Genomic DNA, 24,606 nt, shown 5'->3' with positions numbered 1-24,606 from the left:
TGTTTTTTCATGGGAATGAATGTGTCTGTACATTTTTGAGGCTCTAGTAGAAGTTCTTCCTCATTTTGGTTATGTTACAAGGAATAAAATCAATTATAAGGAAAAAGAGAAAAAGAAAACTGTGCCTCTTACTTACTTTTGTTGTGATTCCAACAACAGTGCATCAGGTCATGGGAAGTGATCTCAGCCATATTTTTAGTTACAGTTTGAAAAATGATGTTTTGTCATGAAATCGTGCTCAGAATTTTAATGCTAGTACACATGCAGATGTAAGTATATTGCCAATGCCAATCTAGTATATAAAGAGCTTCACAACTGTTTGGATCTGCTCTTCTTTCATAATGGGCTGCAACTTGTTTACTAATGCTTGAAAGCATGTACACATCAAATAAATCTCTGGTATTTGGGCCATAGTGTACCAGCATTATGCAAAGGGAAGATTAACCACACTCAATATTAAGCTACGATCCACTTCACCCTTGATTCCTGACCATAGTAAATCAACCAAACCATCAAAGAACAGAATTAGTGGAAGGGTTCCTCAGACAATAGATTTATTTCCATGTTTATTTGTATTATTGTTAAGAAAAGGGAAATCAGCAGAGCAAATCTGCCTGAAGGCTCAGGACATTATAAATTAATCAAAAGACATGAAGTGAACTTTTGGGTATGGAAAACCAGCACCAGATGCAAATGCTGCATAGCTGCATCATACAGTGTGTATGGTGTAGCTGCAACAACTGAGAGCAACACTCCTGCTTTGACTGCTGCTGCTCTCAATAGATAGCCTTTAGCAAGCAGTATATTGGCAAATCTGACACTGAGTGAATTTGCAACATTGACTCAAAAGACTTTCCTAACATGAAGCATCTTTAATGCATATCATTTTAGCTCTTTCCTGTTTTTACTCTGCTCTCTTTCAGTGAAAAGGTCAAGAGAAGCAGTAGCCGAATTTTTCTGAAGTGCTTTACAGCAGGGAAAGTGGGGAAACCTCTTAAAGTGGTGTCTTATTCAGTAAGTTAAACCTTTTTTTCTTCAGTTAATTAATTAATTTATCTTCTTTTAATTTTTAAAACCCTATGTATCAGAATAATTGTAGTCACTTAGAAGCTGTCCCCAGGCAGTGAAACTCCTCATCCCCACCTTGGCTTTCCCCCTCCCCCAGAAGTCTTTGCCAAATGAAACCTGTCAGCCCACTTTGCCAGATATAGAAGTGTGCAACTGACTCAGACCCTGCCACAAGGTGACTGTCCCTCTGCCCCAGCTGGGGCTGGTTGCTGCATTCCTGCTCAGAGATGTGCCCTATCAAGTGCGCATCTTTTTCTTCGGCACTTGCCCCGCAGTGCCCCACCTTTTCTTTGTGCATCCAACTGTAGTAATGGGAGGTTTTTCAGAGACCAAAATGGGAACTTTCTGGGTTTTTCCCTACAGCAATAGCATAGGTATATTTGATGTTGCTACCACTATCACTATAAGAAATAAAAGAGAGAAGACTATATTAATTTTACAGTAACAGATAGGGAGATGTTCTTTAATGTAACTAGAGGTTCAGTTAGTGCTGCTGCCTTACATTGATTCCAATAGAAGGTCAGAGATGTAAAAAAGTGTAGTGCTGAATATTCAAATTTAATTTGTAACATCAGTTTAGGATGGCTTATAAGTTTAGCTAGCTTTAAGGGTGCTAAGTACTTCCAGCTGAGTCCAGAAGGAATTTCAGCTGGTCAGCAGTTCCTGTGATTTGGCCTGATACTACTTACTATCATTTTCTTGCACACCTGATACTTCTGCATTTTTTTTCAGGTATGAGTTTCTTTGCTCACATCGCTTTATGCCTCATTTGCTAACTCTTCTGTTCTGGAAAATTGGCAGGATGACAGCATGCAACTCCCTCATCCTTTTGTGCTAGGGCTAATCTTCAGGTTTCTTTCTGATGTGTCTCCAGAAATATGTATTCAGCTGAGGCTGAATGCTGGTTTGATTTGTAATACTAAAATGTGAACAGTGCAGATCACTTTCTGTCTCTTAAAAAAAAATCACAGTAGAGGTGTATATGAAGAGTTTCAGAGTTTTAAACTCAGTCACATAAAATATGTTTCTAAAATACAGATGTACTTTGGCACATGCCAAAGTACTTTGCTGAATCTGGATGTTTGTCTTTGCTTTGTAAACTCGGAACTTTACAATTAACAATTAGATGACTGATTACTTAACAGGTTATGGTATTTTACTGCTCTGAATTGTGCTTTGGCATGACAGACAGATTTTTATTTTGATTTCAGATTATATGACTTGTTTTTACTTCTTTTTTTTGCTTACCATATGATTTAATTAAAGTTTTGTTGCAGTGATTGACAGTTGCTTTATTTGATACCTGTTTATAGACGTTTATTCATTACTTTTTCAGTGTACTGATATTTGTCAGAAGAGAATGGTATTATTTCTTTTGTCAATGAAAATGAGGCTATAAATTACTGTAATTTTGGGATACATTTCTGGTATGAGCAAACAGTATTCCCTTGGTGAGTTTTCTGCTGTGGAAAACTAGGTTATGCATAATATATTTTAGAAAAGACCTGTATTCCTCTGAAGAGGAATGGCATTGTGCAACTCCTAGAGACAGAGAAGAATCAAAATGTTTGTATAGTCTTATTCAAAGTATGGAAGCATCTGCAGTGTTGTTCTTCCTTGTTCACAGGAGGGACTGGAAATTATTGCTTCTGGATTCTGCTTGTGATAAATAATTTTTTTTTTTTAATCCCTCTTTTGTAGAACATGGGGTGAAGGGTTCAGCTTTGAGCACCTTGGTGCAGTTACCTGCCAGGTTCTTCCCAGAGCCGCCCTGCGCCTGCCACTGGTGCAGGTGTGTTAGGTCCCAAGGTGATGATACCCCCAGTCACCAAAGAGCAAAGTCACACAGATGTGTCACACAGATGTGTGACTTTGTATTTTACTGACAAGTTCAAAATGATTTTGCAAAATTACGACGCGAGTAAGCTGTGGGAGTAGGAAGGATATGATGTATTCTTCCCTGCTAAAATCATTGTGTTAACACTCTTGGCACCACCTCTGAACTCCACAGTAACTCGTGGTGGACATTTGAAAAACGCACCGAGCAGCACACACTGTTTAATTCTGCCTTCTGTTATGCAACAGAGCGCAATTGCCTCAGTGAAGCACATCTGCATTGCGAGAGTAAACTCTCCTGGGAAGCGAGTGCATCTTCCACACAAGTAGGAGTGAGGCGTGGGCTGGGCATTGCTATTTTGGCAAGCAGAGGGAGCCAGTGTTGGAAAGCTGCCTCACCTTTCACTTTCCATGGAACTTACCCTTTCTCCCTGTTTCAGGCACCAACCACTGTCACTTGCTTCTCTTAGTGGTGGCATGGGGATGGGGATGTTTTCAGTGGTTGATTAAAAGCATTTATCAGGGTTTTGGGAACCATGGTCTTTGCTATCTGTCAGGTTTGTTTGTGATCCTCGAGCAGAATAGGCTGTTAGGGAGCAGTAAAAAATGCACTTTGGAAAAACATCTGGAAGAGCTAAGAAAACATTTTGGTTTTACTAAAATAAGCCAAACAAAACCACACCTGTGTGATAGTATCTTCTTTAACTGCTAAGTCGACAGCAGTTGATGGAAGGCACAAAATTCCTTTAACTTTTATATTGTGTTTCAGTTTGCTTCTTCCACGTCTCTCTTTTGCTGGAAGCAAAGTGAAGCTCCCGCTGTCTCAGTTCTGCTGAAGTTCTTCCTGTCATCCTAAGCTTGGTTATCAACCCTCATTTTTCTCCTATCAGCATGCATTACATTTTTATGGCAGTATTTAGCAAAGACTTTCCAACAGTGCCTATGACAGTGTAATTGGACCCCTCTGTCTGACTGAAATTACTCCCTCTTTAACGGGGGGCTCTGGCTGCTTTCTAACACAGCTTTCTTTGAGGCAGGCTGGAAGTCTAGTTAGCTGGTCTGTAAGGTGGGTGCACAGCATTTCACCAGGCATTAGTCAAAGTTGTTATTCATGGTTTGCTGTTAAACTGCAAGAGTGGAGTGAGTGAGATTCCCCAGGGGTCTATCCTGGCTTTGGTAATACTCACTGTTTTCATTATTGAAATGATTGATGGAGCAGAGAGAGCAGTTGTTAATTTTACATAGGATAAAAAGCGTGAAGGGGGGGATGCAGGCTCTTTGGAAGGCAAGATTAGAGTTTTGAGCTGCCCTGGCTAACAGGAGAAATAGTCTGGGAAAAACCCCTGAAAAATTTGCCAGGATACAAACATAGAAGTGCTGTAGAGAGATAGAAATATCCTGTTGCATGAGACAGGATGGGGCTGACTCAGTAGTGGTTCTACAGAAGGTGATCTGTGAGCTGGTGTTGGACTGTGTTGGAGTAATTGTTTGGCCTGGTTTGGTTGAATAGGGTGGTAAAAAGATCACAGCTGGTTCCCAGATCAGCAGAGAAAACCTGTGTCATGTCCTTCTCTTCTCTCCCCTGGCACCTGGGCTGCCAGTGCTCTGCTGAGTGGGCAGCTTTTCTTTTGATCCCCTGCCTGCTTCAGTTCTGACCCTGGAGCTGGTGACCAAGCCTGTAGGCTGTCCCAGCTCAAATCCTCCCAGGCCTGGTCCATGTGCAGGACAGCACATTTGAGAGGGAAAGGGGTTGCAGACCTGAGACTGTAGGTGTCATACAGTCATACAAGGAGCAAGGGTTCCCCACCCCCATCCAAGTTCCTCAGTAAAGCACTGTTTTAGGGTGTGTAAAGAAAAGGCATGAAATAACCCCTCCACTCCTTTCAGTGTTTGAAATGGCTTAACATCTAGTTTGGGGCACAATGCAGTCAAGAGCCAGCTGGGTGGTGTCCAGGGAGAAGGCAGGAAAAATGATGAAAGATTTGGAAAACATGACCTGGGAAAGAAGATGAAAGAATAGGGATTGTTTAGTCTACAGGAGGGGACAAGGCCAGTAACAGACATGATAGTAGTGTTCAAGTATGTGGAAGGTTCCTTCAGGGAGGAGGGGAATAAACTGTACTGCCTGAGTGCTTAGGGTTAGGGCTGAAAGAAATGGGCTCAGTATGAAGGTGGCAAGACTTAGGTAAACATTTAACAAAGCTTTGAAATGATTAAGGATATTTTGGTCCTTCAGTTATTTGCCTTTGAGGAAGCTGTGGAAGCATCATCACTGGAGGTTTTTATAAAACAGACGAACCTCCTACAGGAATATTTTGGGTACTGCTTTGGGAAAGGAGGTGGAATACATGCTTCTGAAGGTCGTTTCCCAGGAAATAATGAAGAAATCTTATTTATTTATTTTATTCTGTGAACTTAGGTAATTAGGTAATCTAATAACCCAGCAAGTAACTCAAGAGATAGTGACAATTCATTATTGCAACATACCAGTGGTAAATAGACAGCTTATTTATTCACAAAACTCAGTGATGATGACGATACCCTTCTGCTCTCTGTTCTAGTTTTAAAAAAAAATCTGAGCAAGCTAATTTTACTGGAGCGTTTCAAAAGGCTGTTCCTGTAAATATCTTACTCTACACAGAAATAGAGGAAGCAATGTTAGTTGACTTTGCTTATTGAAGTATTGTGCAAACACTATCAGTACCTGTTACTGATTGTACATAGCACGGCCATGGTAAAGCCAGCAGTACTTTATGAGGCACGGGAGCTGAACTGGAGCAAGATGTTGTGTTTTCAGTCTTGATGTCTGTGCATTTATGTGCTTCTTTTATGTGGAGTAGGGAGCCTGCTGAGAAGAACTAAGGTTTAATTACCTCATTGCTATCTATACACGAGTTACTCTCCATTGTCTTGTTACATTAAGTGCTTTGAGAAATGCCTTGTGGTGTCCCTATGGATACCTTCCTCCCTTTTTTCTTCACTGGAGGATCCCTTCTATGACTTTGAATGTTCCTGCAGGTCCCCTGAAGTCTTTCAACTCCGTTTCTGCTATAGGACCAAAATGTACTTTTCTTTTTGAAACACAGTTTCCCCTGTTCTTGTCACTGTGCATGACAGGGAAGAGGAGGTCTCATGTGTTGCTATGATGCATGAGAACAAGCTGGGCGATGGAGTTGCTACAGTACACCCTTAGGAGAGTTTCCTGAGTTGGGAGGGCCAGTTTGCCTCCATGTGAGAGCAGCCAGGCTCCTTGTGTCCTGCTCAGTGCAGCCTCTGGTGTGACAATCCTGAAGGATGTTCTGTCACCCTCATCCTGGGCCTAGGAGCAGTGGCAGAGGACGGTGCAGAGTCACCATGTGCCTGGCATGGATTTAGCAAGGCTTATTGTAATCCTGGCAGTATCCACACTAACCCTGGGCAGTCAGACATCACCGTGTGTTCCTGTCCCTGGCCCTGCAGCTCTGGCCTCACAGTGCTGTGCCTACACCAAGGGACGTGCTGCTGAGCCACTCCTGGTGCTCCTGCACCTGGAAGAGTTGCCCTGAGCACCCAAGAATTGCTGCTCATTACCTCTTTGCAAGAGCTTCCTCTTCCTAGTCTGCTGCTATGCAGGTCTGCGTCCTGATCGAGTGTGATAACAAAATGAGGACATGTATTCACACGTGCACATATGTGCATATATTTTAGTCTCTTGCCTTTTTAAATATGGAATAGCAGTGTGCACATTTCTTTGTCCCAGTGTATCTGCTTTGCATCAGAAGACTAATGTTCCTCATGATCTTGAGTGTCCCATCGCATAAGAAATAAATCAGCACTGCTCTTCCGGTGGAGTTTCTTCAGGGGATTTAAAGTGCTGATTTAAATTGTAACTAAAATCAGCAATCAGGAGAACTTTACAGAAATCACCAGCTTCTAAATCTTGGTTTGCATTTACTGTTTTTAGTTATAGTCCTTAAAGAAGAGAATGCATTCAGTACTTGAAATAATTTCATATATCTTTTTTTAAACTTGTACTACACTGTATTTCTACAGATGTTCTACCACTAATCTGTTCCAACATAGATTTCTGGGAGCCTTTAGTTTTTCTATTTTTTTAAAAATCAGTGGTGTGCTTTCTGTTCACTGTTGACTAGATTAGATTTTTTCATGTGACTTGTATCAGGCTATATTCACATTAAAATAAACGTTCAGCAAAAATGCCCAAAAAGGAGATTCTGAAACATTTCTGTCATGCAACTAAATGCTTCCCTAAAATAGGAGCCGAAAAATAGGAGGGGAGAAGAGGAAAAAAATCAGCTTGTTTTGCATTAAAATTAAGTAATTTTTAAAAGGAACTGTTAATTCTAGTTATTATTTGTTTGGTCACAGTATCTTAGATAAGAATTTTGGGAATCATCTTGAACTCTTGCATATCACTTCTGTTAAGAAATTATTTTAACTCCTATTTCCTTCCATCTACAACTTCTAGTTCCTTTCTTTTGTTTGAACCAGCTATATAACTCAGCCTGCTAAATGCACTGACATGACAGAAACCCTCTTCGGTCTGGCAGAAGACTCTGCTGCTGCAAGCTGTCTGGCAGGCCTGGTTTAAGAAGTGCAGTCATTAACTGATAGCAGTTTTGAGGTTTGATTTTCTTTGTGACTTCAGCAGGAAACAACCTTCTCTAAATGTTGATCAAACAACAACCCTGAATTTGAACAGTTTCAACAGGTGCCACATTTGAATGTAATATACATTGTCATAACCTAGTTTAGAATATGTCTTAATTTGCATACATAAGTGCATGAGAAAGAAATCACTTATATGCATTAATTAGCCTGTATGCAGAAGGTGGTGACCCATCTCCACTGCGCCCAGAGTGGGAGAAGAGGGTTGTGTAGCAGACTTAGGAGAGGAACAGAGCTTGAGGCTTTGCTGTTGTGTTCCCAGTCACATTCTTGGATCTTGCAAAAGTGACTCTCTCTTTCGGATTCATCCAGCTGTAAATGAGGAACTGAGACTAAAGACTGTTGAGAGATTTTAGGAATAAAGTTAGTAATTTTGTTTTCTGATACACTACATAATCTCTTCCAGGAAAAGGCAGTGATGGCTGTTGGTCCCATGGGTGGCAGCAAGCTCAAGGATCAAATGTGATAACATTGATCACTTGTGGAGTCTTGCAGTTTTCTTCTTGGAGAGCTTTGCAAACATGAGCTGGAAAGAAAGATACTAGAAAAACTAATTTTCTTTTTCTAATGTATAGAAAAAACAGTTCTTGGAAACTGGGGAAGGAATCAATGACATGGTGCTGAGATAAATCTTCAGAGGTGGGCATGAGTGGAGTATTGGGTGATTGCCCCTCTTCCATCTCCCTTGGCCATGACTTTGGCTGCACACTCTTCCCAGCATTGCTCCTGGTCAGAGTTCAGGCATGGCAAGAAGTTGCTGCTCCTTCCATGTACAGTGCTGGTTAACTCTTAGCATCATAAGCTTTGTGCTCCCTCACTTGTACCTCTCCCTTCTCCTCTCCTAGCTTGATGCCCATCCTCAGCTGCCTCTGATGCAGGATGCCACCCTTGCCTAACTGTGTGTTGGAGCTCAGCTTAGAGGGATGAGTGCATCTGATGGGTCCTTTTGAAAGGTGATGCTCAGAAGTGTCTGTATTTGCAGGGGTTGTGGCTGGGAGATGAGGAACCTTTTTGCAGAACTATCAGTCATGTTTTGTCATCCATTTGTCACTGTTTAGCAGTTTCTGCACTGGTGGCCTGAGAGCCCTGTGGTGGGATTTATGTAAGTGCAGCACTGTCTCCAGGCTGAGGTCAAGGGAGTCCTCACTGAGTCTGCATCTGAGCTCTCATCACAGTTTGTCACTAATTGTGTTCAGGTCAGTTGACACTGTATGTCCACATGCAAATTGCACAGCAATTTCAGGAATCATCTGCAGAAGAAATAGAGGCACTTGCATCATGAGTTCAAAGAAAATCAGTAAGTGTGAAACCCAGTAATAAAATGAACATGAGGGTGTTTCTGCATGGCCAAAACCCTTCAAAGGTAATGGAAAGATTAGTCTGGGGGAAAAATTGTGTATCAGCTTCCATGAATCCTGTGCATTTATCTTTTGGGGTTCTTTGTGTTTGTTTAGTTGTTGTTTTGGTTTTAGGGTTTCTTTTGGTTTTTTGTTTTTGGTTTTTATTTAACAGCTTGCTAGTGGATGCTATAATCAGGAGTATGTTTGTTTGTAGACTTACAAGGGGAAGGCCACATGGCAATTTGTGGTTGCAGACTGATTCACTGGCTGCTACAGCTTGCGAATGGTGGACAGGGCAGGGTGGATTCCAGGAGCACTGGCACTTAACTGCAGGCAGCTGATGGGGACCTTCTGTGAGTGAGTAACAAAAGGAGTTCCACTGCATGCAGGCCAGAAAATATCAGCTAATGAAGCCTCTAAGATAAGATTTAAACTGACAGGAAATGAAAACTTGCTTTACTGTTTTTCACACAGGCTGACCACCCTCCCCCTTCACTAATGTTCCTGATGACTGTAGGGGAGCAGTTCCTCTACCTACTTCTTGGAATATACACACTTGGGTTAGAAAAGTGCATGACCAAAGTGCAGAGCCAAGCTCTGCTGTCTGTGGGGCTGCAGTGAGCCTTGGCTCTCAGTCCAGCTTTATTTTAGACAAGCCCTTGCTGTCGTTATCTCCAAAAAAGCTGCATTTGAAAGCAAGGACTTGTGTAAAGAAGGAAAGTACAACACTTTCCTGTCTCTCTCTCTCTGCCTGTAATCTGTTACAACAGATCTGTTGCTGTGCAGAGTGTGTTAGGCTTAGCAACTGCTCTTCCTCAGCATACCTGTCAAATTTTGAAATCTATAAATAAGGATGTTTGGAGCAGGGGGAATAGACACACCTTCTAGCTCCATTGAAATGCTTGGGCGTAACATGCTTATTTTGGCAGGACAGATTGGGGAAAACAAACTCTATCTCTCTTTCTATATATATTGCTAAAATATAGGGACTATCCCAAATAAAACAGCTGGTGTGTCTATGTGGCTAAAGCAGATTTCCTTAGATTTATGCTAGTCATGCTATGAGCTGCACTAAAAGAAAATTAAACAAGTAATTTTTCATCCCCTTCAGCTGCAGGCCTTTGCCAAAGTTTATTTCTTAGAAATTAGATGAACCTGATGAAGCAGGATCTTGTGTCCAAAAATAGAGCATTTTACTTTCCATCTTGCCCCTTACAGGCAGGGTATAATTTTACCTCATCCAAGAAGTGAGATGAAAGGGGAATTGAGCTTTGCCTTGTGTCTCTATCCTCATTTGAGCTTGTGACAGAGGACCTTCATCTTTCCTGACCAGGTTCAGAAGTGGAGGGATCCTGACAGTGAGGAACCACCACTGCAGGTTGTTTATGTGGCCAGGGCAGCATTTGCAATTTGCAGGTAACGTGGCCTTGCATATGACTGTATGGCTTCTGCTGCCCAAGAACATGGGGCTGAATGTTCTGCTCTTGCAGCAAAACAGGCCACACAGCCCTGAAAAAAAGAGATGGAGCTTTAAACCTGAGTTTAGCAAAGCCACCTGAGCTGCAGGTCCACTGGAGTGTAGCTCTGCAAGTAGCCCCAGCTGCCCTTTGGGCTTCTTGAGACACGTAGGAGTGTCCAGCTGCAGCTGCCTCCGGGCTCTGCAGGTGCTTGCAGGGGATCCAGAAAGGGGCCGGGGGGATCCTGCAGCCGCCTGCCCTCAGCACCCACCAGGAAAGCCAAGTCTGACTAGCAGGAAGGGAAAAGCTGGCTGACAGCCAGGTTGAATGCCATGATCCCAGCGACAGCTTCCTTCCCCTGCTCTCTTCCTCCCCACCCCACTGCCTGAGTGGTTTGGAGGGTGGTGTCCCAGGCGCTCGTCAGGGTGTGGGAGCGTTGGAGTGGTGCTGTTGCTTTGCTTTCTGGGCAGTTTTTTGCTTGTGGATCTGTCAGCAGATGTTTGCCTGCTGCTTTTCTAACCATGCGTGGCGTTCTTTGATTCACAGGATCGCAAGTGAACGAGCCAGCGTGTGGCAGCTTGGCACGACTGTTTCATTAGAGCAAAGAAGGCCTGTGTCCTGCAGGGTTGTTTTAGTAAAGACATGTCCCATCTGCTGCTTCTTATCACCCTTTTTATCTGTGCTGCTGACTCATGCAGTGTGGTCTGCTCAGCTCTCCATTGCAGTCACATCACACTTTGAGTTACCTTTACTATGACTCATGTTTGCTTTTTCACTTGGCAAGTGTTAAGCTAAAAACAACCCAGTCTTGTCTCTCTCTCGTGTGTTGTCCTTTTCCCACCCTGTACCTCCAAGTCTTTTCTCTCTGTCATAACCTTTTCCTTCCCCTCAAGTAAAATAATTGTACATAAGTTTTAAGCTATTGTATCATTTTGTCTTTGATAGCATCTCTGTACTGTGCACCTCAAGCTAGTGAGATTGCCAGTTGTGCCAAAATATGATAGCTCCTCTACGTTGCCGTCACAGATATGTTTGGTGAAGAATATTTTTGTTTCCTCTGTTTAAACACATCTGTGTTTATTAATGTTTTGGTGTGAAATTTTGCATCGGGACAATGTGGGCATCTTTGTGTTTTGACATGTAGTATATGCACACAGATCCAAAACCACTTGACTTCAAATTTCCTGTGCACTTTCAAGCCTGTGTGTTGAGCTAATGAGATCGTAACTTGAAACCACTTGTGCTGAGGTTTCCCTCACTTGCTTTTGCCCTATACTTTCAGAGCCAGCTTGAAGACCAAGGTGTGTATCCTGTGTGGGCATCAGTAACTTGTTTCACCAAGCTTGAAATCCCCACTTAAAGTGCTAGTGCATTGTTTCCAGGCTAAAGTGAGTGACTGAGGAGTGCTACTGAAGGCTTGGTATTTCCTTGCTTCAGTTGAGGGGAATTTCGCAAGTGATTTCTTTGTGGACAGATTTGTGTGCATTTGGCCCTTTTCAGTGCTGAAATCCCTGAATCTTTTTCAAAGGAGAGCCTGGTGCATGTTTCACTGAGGACAGCTGATTGGCAGAGGTTGCTGTACAGTTTAACTGATGCTGAGTTCTGTATCTTACTGTACTGAGTCCTTGGTCATGCCAAACTTCTGCCAAAACTGGCAGTCTGGTTGAGGTCTGTTTGCCTTGAATAAACCTTGAAAAGTTGTGCTTTTCTAGTGCTGTTGTGATAACTACTTGGATATCATAAAAATTGGCCTAGAAATGAAGGAGAGGAATTCTTGGAAGAAGTTTTAGAACAGGAAGGGAGGGTAATGCGAGACTTTTTATTTAAAAGAAAAACAGTTGTCCTCATATTCTTCTAGCAAACATCAGGCAGGTTTAGATTGCTGTGCCAGATTTTCTTTTCTAGGAACAAAGTTAGACTTCTTTTTTACATCAGGGCACACGCAACAGATGAGAACACACATCTGTCTCTTTTAGACTTGTGTGTAGAAAACACTTTTCAGTGTTAAATAGCTAACACTTGTTTTAGACCGAGCTGCCTAAAACTATTGCAAACACTAAGTGATTTATCTGTGCCCATGGACATAGCCTTTGAAGCAGCACCACCTGATCAAGCAGACTCTCTAGTCCCATTTCAGCTCTCTGAGATGGAGAAAAGTCCTTTTGGTACCCAGTCTGCAGGGTTAGACTTGGTAGCTCCTTCCTGTGGAAGGCACCAGACTATGTTTCAACATTTCTTCTGGTGTGTGGGCTAAATAATGCCTTGGATAGGCTGGGGCATTTGCTGCTAGCAGTTTAGCTTGAAAATACCAGGGGGCTTGTGGTAAGTGCAGGAGATTTACCTTTCCAAGCTTGTGGAATGGCCAGCTTGTCTCTGCGCAGGTGTGTTATGTCATCTCCAGTTCCCATCTCTCCTGCCTGTTTAGCTTGAAAACGTCATGATTTTGTGAATTTGCTGTTGCTGGGTGTCCCTGGCAGTGTGTTGCCAAGCTTTGTTGCTCTCTGGTGTAAATAAATGGAGCTAATGGTGATCACAAGCAAAAATATTCTATTGTTTCTGAGAAGTATCTCGTTCTCTTGTAAGCCTGACTAATACAGTCCATAACTCCCCAATGAATGTAGGGCCCTCCTGCTCAGCATGTGGCATCTGACTAGGAGATAGGCATTACTTATTGGAGTCCTTGACCCTCAGAGACTTTGCTTTTCCCAGCCCATGACCATGGTTATATATACACATGGTGCTGTCCCTGACGTGCTGCTAATGGTGCTGAGGTACATCATGGGTACACAATGTGGAGCAAAGGAAATCAGTGCTCATGGACAGGGTTTTTTGTGCCTCACAGACACAGGCTGCACCCTTAGGAAGATGGTGGCATGTAGAAATATCTCTATTTTCTGTTTTCCCTCATGGTGTGAGGGGGGAAGCATGGGTCTGCAGGTGGTCAGTGCTGAGCCCTCCTGCTGGATACAGCAGGCAGCTTTCCCTCAGCAGGAGCAAGGCAGTGCTTCCTGCCTCGGGACAGGCTTAGGTTCACTTTGCGGCTCATTTTACCCATGTGCAAAATAGATGTGTAATGATACCTGCCTTTGATGTGGCATCCAGTCTTAATTAATTAATTAATTGATGTTCCCTAAATGCCTTGAGATCTGAGAATCACTGGTATGCTCCAGAACAGCAACAACACTTGGAGGTTGGAGAACCGTTTTTGCTCCCATGATGAGGTTTCTCAAAAGGAGAAACTCCAGCTCCTCCTTCCCCAACTCCTCTCCCATTTTTCTGGATGAAGTGATACCCTGCTGTGCATTAATTGTATGGCTTGCTCCTTCTGACTTCTGCCTAAATAAATAAATAAACCGATGTGCTTAATGCAGTCAGCACGTAGGGTGCTTGCCAAAGAATTTCTCAAAGCAGCAGAGCTGGGTTGCCAAATGTCATGTCTTTTATATAAAGCATTCTTCAGGAAGCAAAGTTGCACAGGGAAAAAAAAAAAAGGAGAAGAAAATGTTATAAAAACTCTAAAAACTCTTACTGCTGTAAGAAACATTGTCTTCCCCCACAGGGAGAATGTCTGGGCCGTGTCATGGTGGGATCAAGGGATCTTATTTTTATTTCCTCTCAAAGGCCCCTCTCTCATTTCTTTTCTGTACTACCTCTCTCAAGGAGTAGCTCTTTACTGTGCTGGCTGGGGGAAGTAGATTTCAATTAGCATTCAAAAGCAGGGTTATGTGATGGTCAGCTTACATGTGGATTTTGCCAGTGGATTTTGGGTGGAGAAGAGGTTGTTTAAACAATGTCACTGTCAGAATATTTATTAGTATAATGTGATTAATGATTGAAAGAAGCCAATGGAAATTTTTAAAATATATTTATTTCAGGGAGCGTGGGGGAGGTAACAAAACTTCAGCATCAAAACATAAGGCTGTATGTTGTAAATGCATGCAGATCTGTTTTTACTGAGGAAGCTTTTTATGTACCATTGATATGTTTAGTTGTGTTTGTGTTCAGGAGTGCATTGGGCCAGCTCAGCGAGTGTGGGCTGCAGTGGTTTGACCCTGGGTTTTCCCTGACAGGTGGAGTTTACTGTGAGATCTGTTGTGTTCGGAGAGGCTTAGCCTCAAACCCCTCTTGTGCTGCAACCCACAACTTGCTGTGGGCTTGTGGGAGCCAAAAGTGCCCTGGGGTGAGGCAGCATCTGTTGTGTTTTTCCAGGGGCAAAAGATGCCAGAGGGTCCATGGGTGAGTGAGTGATGAGCCTGGATTGGGCATTAGGTGGGTCAGTGTTGTGTCCCATGGGCTGTAGGCTGGGCATTGATGTCCTGGGTAGCTGGGCTGAACAGAGAGCAAGGTTTTGCCCAGTTTCAGGGCCCTGTAGGGGTCCCAACCTGCAACTTGCTGCTGCTCGGCTCACTCGGCTGCTTTTTGGTAACGATGTGGGAGGATGAGTTTTGGAAATCGCTTTGTGTAGGCTCATAGAATTGCTTCTGCTTATTTGTGTACTCCCAGTTCCTATCTCTGGGTGGTTCTTACAAATCCAGAGGCCAGTATTTTTTCCTCTAAATTAAAGCTTTGTTGTGGCAACATGTTGTCTGTAAGTGTCTGCAGGCCCTCCATGCTCTCAGTGTTGTGCACTAACTGGTTGACTTTTTAAGCCTGGTGTGGATTTGCAATGTAAATGTGGTCCATTGAACTGGTATCAACAACAGAAAGTTGGAGCTGTACTGAGGTTTACAAAACAGGATTGAAATAGATTTTCTAAACTTCAGCCCTCTACAGTATTTTATCTCACAGGAGTATTTAATCTGGTAGCATAATGTGAGATCATTTAGGCAGCAGTGCAGCCTCGCAACTCAATTCTCCCATGTTATAGCTGCAAATTACTGAATGCAAATTTACACTATATATATACTACTGTTTCCATCGGGATCTGTCACAACTCCTTTGAACTTCCATCAGGGTTACTATATGGCACTGCAGAATAATTAACACAGTATGCATTAGCAGTATGTTCATTTGTCCTATATTTTGTCAGGAACAAATCAGCACCAATACTTGGATAAGCAGCAAGAGCTTCTGCTTTTGGATTCCTAATGCCTATATTGCAACAATGCAGTAAGTTAATGGTAATGAGTCTTCTTCAGTTAGTGGAGTTACATAATTTTAAAACATTGTGAAAAAACCCTTCAATGCTCCTTCTCCTTTCTTTTTCCAGCAGGCAACTTGAAATTCTGTGTGATGAAAAATCCACATCTCTGGGTATGGTGTCAGTAGGGAAGTCCCCACAACACAGTTAATTGTGACAGGTGCCGGTCTTTCTTTTGAGATGTGCTGTGTCAGACAGAGGGACTCTCTCAATTGTACTTCTTATTTCTTCTTGTAATTACACAGTTCTGCAGTCTTGCTTCTCTCCCTGGGTTGCAAGCACTGAAGTTTTCACTGCTTCTGAGTCCTCGGCCATGTGTCTTGTGCTGTGTGTTGATCTAACAATGAGGGAAAGAAGACCAATTAATAGGCTAGTGCTCAGATTTTACAGATTTTTTTTACAAATGCCTTTAAATTTAGACTGCAAGTGTAAGATAATTCCCAGATAGGAGAAAAGAATTCTGAGCAATAGTTATTATATGTGTTTGTATGACTAGTGTGGTAAGAATGTAAATTAATATGGTATGTATTATATAAGCATAATTTTAGAATAATTTCTGAATTGATAAGTTATATAGTCCTCAGAATACATGAAGTGAAAACGATATTTGCATGAAGAAAGAGAACTTGATAGTTAACCCTTACATTTATACTTAGGCACAGATGGGGCATGGTGATGAGAATGGGAAGAGCCTGCATCAGTTGGAGTTATAGTGACCTCAGTTTGCCATATGCCCTTCCCTCCCACATTCCCTCTAGGTTTTTTTCCTTCTTTCTTTTTCATTGGGGAATTATTTCTCTTCTCTGTATTTTGTTTACACTGTCAATATAGCAGTGTTTGTTCCGGAGAGGTATTTGATTTTGCAGCTGACATTTATTTACAGGGTCACCTTTTAGTCCCTGTGTTGGATTGCCATTCCCTGTGAGCAATATCTCACGAGCAACATAACCTACTGTCTAAGAGATTCCACAGAAAACTCTCTCTCTCTCTGGGTCCCCAGTAGAAGGCAGGTGGAGACATGCTTTGGGCATATGTTAACAGTTTTGTGGGAGCTTATATTGTTCTTTGAGACATAATAAGCCTCCAAGATCACACCAGGTCAAAGGGTTTCTAGCAGTGTACTACTGTTGCTGAAGCCTGTAGCTCAGTTTGTGTGGCTGATTTTTGAATGGTTGGCTTTCAGCAGCATAATCCAGGGAAGATGTCTCTGCACGTGGCAACGGAGGGTTTGGAATAGCTCTTTAAATGTCCCTTCCAACCCAAACCATTCTGTGATTCTGTTGGTCTCTGACAAGTTTTTACTGCTATTTTTCTTCTGTGCAATGATCATCTTTGCATATTCTCAGCAGTTACTCCTTTACTACTAGGAGCAGAGGGTACTGTGTCTTTGAATGTTTTGACACTCACTGCTTTAGTTCTTGACTCACAACTTACGTAAGTCTCTTGAGTAGGTTTCAGGTTGCTATTTAGAGGTGATGATATGCTTCTTGTGGAGAAGGCATGGAGGCAAGGAGCTTTAGACAATTGTCTTGCTTTCCTTGTCCTTTTCTCATGATTTTTGGTACTTTTTTTGGTTTGTGTGAATAGTCAGGGAAGGCAAAAAGGGAGAAAACAGGTCTGTGGAAAATGTGTCCTTAAATGCAGATGTAGGCATGTAAATATTTATATGCAGATTTAAAATTTTGCTGGTTATCAGAGAGATTAAAAGAGAACAGAAAAATTAGTAGGCCTCTCTGGGTGAGTGGCTCCTTGAATATGAGAATATTGCTGTTAAGGTGCTCAAATATGAGTATACAAAATAGAAGTTCAGGTATTCTGGTTTGAACACTTTACCTCTATAGAAATGGGAAGTGGGAAGAGGAAGAGTTGGAAGGAACAAATAATGCAGTGACTTGTGGGGAAGTATCAGATATTCAAAACCTGTTACTCTAAGCTTAAACATTTTCAGCTTTTAAAAATCATCTTTCTGCACCAATTCATTTGACTTTTTTTTCATAATCCTCACATTTCCCCTCCTTTACTTTTGTTTTTACAGCTCTCTAAGCTACAAACCTAAGTGAAGTGGGGTGGGGAGAGAGAGCAAGAGAGAGTGAGCATGATTTATGAGTCTCACATTATCAAGAATGTGGTGGGAGGGAAGGGGGATAAGACAAATCTGTGAATAATACCATGCAAAGAAGTTCAGAATGTGGAACCACTCCAGGCCATGAATGATCCTGTGAAATTTCATGCCTTGTTTGTGTAAGACGATCAGAAAGTTATTTTCTTTTTGTCTCTGAAAGAAAGCTGGCTCCAGACGTCCTTGGAATCTTGTGGGATTTGCTAAAAATCATGGGAATTGGTAGCAAAAGTCAGGGTGAATATAACAGTTAACTCTATATAGATGGTTATTTTGGCTCTTGGTCTTCATACTTCAAACCTTATTTGCATTAAAATGCCTGTTGTTAGACTTGTAAAATGTCTTTTGAGTCTTCATAAGATTTCTTGAAATTATCTGCAGGAGGAATATTAGGACCATGCTATTCTTGAAAATTTTTGAGATTCTTTACACAGTATAAACTGTGTGTGTATGTGTACAGACATATATATTTGCATCAGAAGGATAAAACTTCTCATCATAAGTATTTTGTTTTGCTCAGCAGCTTCCTTGTCAGATAGGAATCTTCTGTGGATTTGAGATATACTGTGACTTTATCCTGATATTTTATGTCTCTTGTGCACCTGTACAATATCTGTTTGACTTCTGAGTGAAATGCTGTGTATGGTTGTAGCAGGACATATTTTCAACATTTTAAGGACTCTGTAACATAAAACCTGAACTTCAGCATGTAGTTCTTACTGTTTGCTCTGGTGGAGGAATTGCCTTGTGGTACTAGAACAACTTTCAGTTTTTTGATAGTAGTAGTGATCTTTGCTTGCCTTGCTGCAAATACACTGAGTGGGCTTTTGAGGGATGAGATTTACTGCTTATTTTAGCAAGTCCTGCAAACAATATCTGACTTATTTTCTGCTTGTAATTACATGTCCTTCTTTTTTTGGTAATGCCTTCAGAACTCCTCAGTTCATTATAAACTATCAGATCATAATTTTAGGAATAATGTGTATCCTGACTGGTCATAACGAGGCTGAAATTCCATCTTTGGCTTCTGGTGTCATCACAAAACTGGGATGAAATTACAGCTTTAATTTATGTACTATGGGGGATACATTATTTATTACTGTGCATTAGAAAATGATTAATCTCTGCTTGTGTTGCAAGGCTACCCTACTGCTCTGAGTCTCCAGGAAGTGCTGAGACATTGTAGAACTTCTTGTGCAGATTACATATGGTTTTATGGAGCTGCCAGAAAGACCATTGCATTATTCAAAAGCTGCTAGAGGTGATGAAAATTTAGGAAGCCACTATGGGTTTTTTCCTAACTAGTAGAATTTCCTACAAAGCTTTCATTTGCTAAACCTGAGCATTTCCATACCTTTAGTTGCTTTCAAGTGTTTTGTTTCACATAAAGCCATGCTCAGATAACTGGGTTGAGGAGCACTGTGTTTTGGGGACCCTCGTTCATCAAAGCACTTTAACTGTAGTCAAGCTCTCCTGAAGATAATGGGAATTAATCATGTGCTTCATTGATCTGCTGAGTCTGTTCTTCAATTTCTACTTCTTTGGTTGTTCATAAAACTAATTTTCTTTCTTTTCCTTTATTTCCCCAAACTGTGTATGTGTGCATGCATATGCCTGTGTCCATGAATACATTGAAATTGCAGTGGAACAACATGAGCTAATGGAAAACTGTGATAAAATTAACTGATTTGACCATATTTAATTCCAATGACTTTTAAAAAAATGTTTTAATGTTCTTATAACATTTCATTTTTATGAGCATTTTCAGTACTAGGAAAGTCAGTAATGAAGATCTGATATGTAATAATCAGTACTGTGTAACTTGTTGTAATGTCCACAGCTATGGCTGTGATGAGTTTGAGTCACAGCATTCTTTCACAGCTAGTTTTCATTGGAGTTTAGCCTTTCTACTTTAGCTGAGAATTTGTCTGGTTTTGTTTTCTAGCCTGTGGACATGTGTTTGTACAGACCTAGTAGAAGCCACTACACCATACAGCTGTTACCAAGTAACATAACTAATCTGCCACTTCATGAAAACAATTTGATATCTGGGGGAGGTGACTGGAATTTTGCATTTGCAATGCTCTGCCCTGGTTTGGAGGGGAGGAAAAAAACCCCAGCAAAACAAACAAACAGACAACAAAATCTAACACACTATCCCCCCCCTCAAAAAACCCTCCCCAAACCCAACCCCCAAAGGTTTGTAGGAATTCTAATTAATAAAACCCTGGCAAATTGTCTTCAAAGTACTTAGCACTATTAGATCTGAAAAAAAGAATTAGATATTTGTAAAAGATCAAACAGATAAAAATACCTTAAGAAAAGAAGTCACTGATTTAAATTAAATGAATGCTTTATACTAATACAAAAATATTATAAAAAATTAAATACTCCCACTTTCTAAGGTGGCATTTTTATCTTTTAAGGCTTTGATGACATGTATAAACCACTCAAGTTTCAGCCTTGTGGGTTATATTGTCACCAGAAGCTCTGACTAATGATACAGTACAGTCTTACAAATGACAGTTGGGTATAGTATGACTCTAAATTATCTTTTTTTAATTGTTTTATTATTGTCATATGCTAAAAAAAAAAATAATCTACAGTGCCTACTGAACTTAGTGTGGAAGTGTTACCCTCAATTTGATTAGGGTGGCCATATTACAAATCCCAGATATGGAATCTAATACCCAGTGACAAAGCTGATAATCCTTGAGGTGTAAGAATCTTGAAGCTGGTGTAGGGAAAGACGTGCGAAACATGCCAGCAGCTCTACCCCACGCAAAATTAAAATGATTGTCATTTTTGCAGGGAACACCATGGGAATCAGAATTAGACATCCACCCCTCTTCAGTTTGAAAGCTGAAGAGATGGCTGCAGTTTCTGTGCAGAGTTTCAGCCTGCTAGAGCTGTATAAATAGATCTCTGATGCCGTGCAGATCTGTGTGGGACCAATCGCTTCTTCCTTTCTGCATCACAAGGAGCTGCAGAGAGCAGCCCTCTGCAGCTACCTGTGTCATGCCAGTCAAACTGACCACTGGCTGGAACTTCTGAGGGTGGAAAAGTCTTGCTCAGATGATGTTCTCTGCTCCGAAGGAGTAAGGAATGAGGTTTATGTAGATGTAGGCTGATCTTTTCAAACCTCATTTGGATTTTAAATGGGACATGGCATTTGTGCTAGCTTTCTGAATGAGTTGCAGCCTTGGGTGAATCCAGTACCATATGAGTCAAGATAGTGTTTCACATCAACAGAGAGGAAAGCAGCTGTTTATTGTTGGGGAGTTTTAATTGTGCTGTGATAGAGACAAAAAACTGGAAATAAATACAGCAGCATGAATTTTATACTTACACTATAATTTCTTACTTTTCTGCCTTCTAGCTCACTGTAAATATTATTGCCAGTTTTGTGTAGGGAGGGGCTTTTAAGTCTGATAGGAGAGGTAGAAAGGAGGACCAAAGTAAAAGCTGAAGGGTAGATTTCCCCAGGTTCTTAACCAAACCCTTCCTAACCCTAACCCTGTCAGTCCTGGTGGTCATAGGGCGCATTCTGTCAAGCTGTCACAGTCTAAAAAGTTGGATCCTACTCCTGCAAGCCAGAGGTGACACCCTGCATGTACAGTTCTGCATGTATGTGAAGGACTGAATCCTCACATAGAGGACCAAAAAAGCACAAAAGAAAATTGGAGAGGAGAGAGAAGAAAGAATGACAGTGGGTTTTGACATAGGATTGAGGTCCCTTAACTTCTTGGCACAGAAGTCCAACTCTGGGAAATAAATCTTAAAGTAGATTTGTTACACATCTAGGAAAGCGTGCAAGTGCTTCCCTCTCACCTTGCCTGCTAATGCAGACTGGAAAGACATGGCTCTGATCACTCTGGTGAATGTGCTTGTGCCAGTCCAAGCTTTGTTCTTCAGAGTGTGGGCTGTTTGATTGCCCAAGTTTTGGTTTGAGATCCGTAAAGGTTGGGTTGCTTGTGCTGTGTGGGGCTGTGCCTGCCTTGGTGCACTGCAGGAGCTTGCCGAGCTGTATAATTGCACGTTTGCTGTCATACCATGAATGACTGATGGCATAATTTGTATTTTCAAAATACATAAGCAGCTCAGCCTAATCAGGTGGTATGGTAAATATTTCCAGGAGATAAAAACAAAGTATTAGGGCAGGGAACAGAGTTACAAACTTTCTTTAATGAGCTGCATATTGTTTGATCGTGTTTTTTTCATATACATGAGCTTCTCCATGCCAAATTCCAGTAATCACTGGCAGCTGCTTCACAGTCCTGGAGAAATAATACTGTAAATACTGCAAACAGTAAAAATGAGTGGATGTGTCAGTTTGCCTTTCAGACTCCTGTGACTAACAGGTGATTAGTACAAATAGCAGAAGGCCCTTTTATCTTTCATCTTGCTTCTGGAAATAAAAAGAAAGGGAAAGCTTTGGGACAGAGGGAAGAAATTTAGCTCCTCCAGACAGTTAACAGTGGTATTGCTGACTGGCTTGGATTACAGTTCTGGCTGAGTGGGTGTTTAACTTGTAAATCTGAGTAGTTCTGCTCACTTCTGGAGCCCCTAAAGTTAAGCATATAAATGCTTTGGGACCTGAAAGACCCTCCTTGGCTTATTCTGGAGAGTGTGCTGCAAAATCTTATGATGCAGGAAAACCCCCAAATCATGTCTTTTCCCCCTTCTAATGAGTGGCTCATAATGTTGATGGGATGTGGAGGGATTCCATTTCTGTTTGTTTATGCATACCAATCTCCAGTGCTCCAAAAAGATGCAAAAAATGAGAATATCATGGTTTTGTGTGTTGATCAGCTGCTGTTATTTTTCAAAGGCACAAATTTTAAATAGCAGATGCTAATTTAAGTAACATTTTAACATATGCGGAAAACACTCCTGAAAAAATACTGAAGTAAGAGTGAAGGATTTTTTTTTAATGAAACATTTTTCTCTAGTACAAATGTGTCAGTGCTTGGTGACAGTTACACTCACTGGAACTTGGGAGAGCAGGGGCAGCATTTCATTCTTTCACAATGAAGAACAGTTTGTTTTTAAAAATAAAGAGAAGATCCCAGTAATAACTATGAAAAGGCCTAGGAAAGTAGTGCATTAACAGGTGGATGAAATATTTCTGTAGTGTTTATATGTCTTTCTGAAAATACTACACAGCAAATTTCTGAGCTTGATGCAACTCACTTGCATGAAATGAAGGATTGTTTCCTGCTCTGGGGAAGAATCTAACTTCAAATTTTGTGTCCTCTTATATGATTATCATAAGCCTAAAGGAACATAATTGTCCTTGCTGACTTTCAAAATATCTTTAATTTTTTTGAGCCTTAAATTGATTAATCTAGTGTAGACTGCAATTAAATATATACCTATATGTTAAGGCATATGTATTTTAGCACAAAATAAGAGTCAGGGGACTAGTACAAGGAGGCGTGTTTGTGGTTTTTTAACTTATTTTAAAGCAATTATGTAATTATAATTGTCTTTTTTTTTAGTAATATACCAGCTACTGAAAGTGGGTTGTTGTCTATTTCAGCCTATTTGAAAGAAAATTGCAGTTGGTTTCCTTGCAAATGTTGCTCATCCTGCAGAGACCGGCTGAAGGGTTACTTTCATTTTCTCCAGGACAGCGGTGACAGGAAAAGTTATGTGATGGTCTAGCTACTAGCTGTAGACACCAAAGAGAAACCCTCGGTCTAAAGTCAAGGAATTGTTGGAAAAGACAGTATAATGTTAAAATTGACACAGGCTGGTGCCAGAAAATGAAACTGTTGAGTGCTGTCTTTGTCATGACAAATATATGCAGGTTGAAAGCAGTTTTGTCCTAGGTATGAATAAATGCTGGAGAGATTGGACTGCACTGCAGCCCACATTAGTACATGTGTATATACGTAAAGAGGTAAATATATCCAAAATAAATAAGGCTGTAAATAATTTTTCAGGTGACAAATTCTGTTCACCAAAATTAATTAGACACATGTAGCCATATGCAACATTGTGAATGTTCCATAAACTTAGCTTTTTTTCTAACGATATCTGTCTTATATTATTAATAATGTAAAGGAAAATAGTTTGTTTTGATCCTCCGGGGGAAAAACCCTTTCATTATCTCACCTCTCCTCAAAAACCCCAGACATCTACTTGTCCTCTGTCATTTGAAGCAGATTTGACTCTGTTATCTGTACTTTTCCTGTCTTGCATAAGAACAAAATGTTGTCCTACTTTCTGTAATTGGAATTTGGTAAATCACAAATAAGTTACAGTAGTAAACTGAATGTGTTAAAGAAATGGAACAGAGAACAGATTACAATTTAATTTCCCAGAAGATAGACCTAATATTATTCATAAACAGAATGCAGTTCACAGTAAGTACAAGTAAAGCTGTGTTTCAAACCAGCCTAAGTAAGTAAAATAAACCTCCCTGGGCAAGACGATGCTTTATTTTGTTACTGATGAATGTTACAGAACTTGCACTGCCGTTCTGAGTTTTAACATCAGATCCATTGGTTTACCTTTCTTGCCAGTTCAACATAATTTTTCTCAGGCCAAGATGAATATTTTAGTTTGTTTTCCTTCTGGAGTTACACTGTCTTTGTTAACTCTCTGAGTCTCTGCAGTAAGGTTGGAATCCACTGGCCAATTCCAGCTAAATTTAACAGGCAGCTTGAGCACTGAGCAGTTTTGTGGAACAAGGATTTGGGTACAGAACAATGACAGAAAAGGGTGACCTGTCTGGAGGAAAGGCTGGTGTGTGCTATCAGAAATGTGAGAGTGTGATGGAATGAGCCATTGCTCAGGGCTAGCTTTGCTCAGAGGGTGCATCTTTCTTTGCATGGGGTCATGTGAAGGCAAAGCCACAGGAACCAACCTTCATGGACTCCACTGTGTATGGGACTGCTTGGTCTTTTAATGAGGGGGAATATCCCACATCCTTTTACTTTACACGTGCTTTATTGGTAAATGTCGGATTGT

At 41.1% G+C, this 24,606-nt stretch overlaps 1 protein-coding gene across 16 annotated transcripts in view; it reads left to right on the top strand.

The window, feature by feature from the left end:
- The window catches only part of ATXN1 (ataxin 1), a 247,998-nt gene that overhangs the window by 52,827 nt on the left and 170,565 nt on the right, over window positions 1-24,606 (top strand). For 10 of the 16 annotated variants that reach the window (XM_071451448.1, XM_071451476.1, XM_071451465.1 and 7 more), the window contains one exon: window positions 924-1,014. The exons of the other annotated variants lie outside the window; for them this stretch is intronic. The gene's annotated coding sequence lies outside the window, so the exon portion shown is untranslated. The remainder of the gene's footprint in view (window positions 1-923; window positions 1,015-24,606) is intronic. 16 annotated transcript variants of the gene reach the window in all.

The sequence above is a fragment of the Agelaius tricolor genome, unplaced genomic scaffold, assembly GCF_023055355.1.
Source record: "Agelaius tricolor isolate 1412-34295 unplaced genomic scaffold, bAgeTri1.0.p SCAF_2, whole genome shotgun sequence".
Taxonomy (NCBI): Eukaryota; Metazoa; Chordata; class Aves; order Passeriformes; family Icteridae; genus Agelaius; species Agelaius tricolor.
This window is presented reverse-complemented; position numbering and strand designations above follow the sequence as displayed.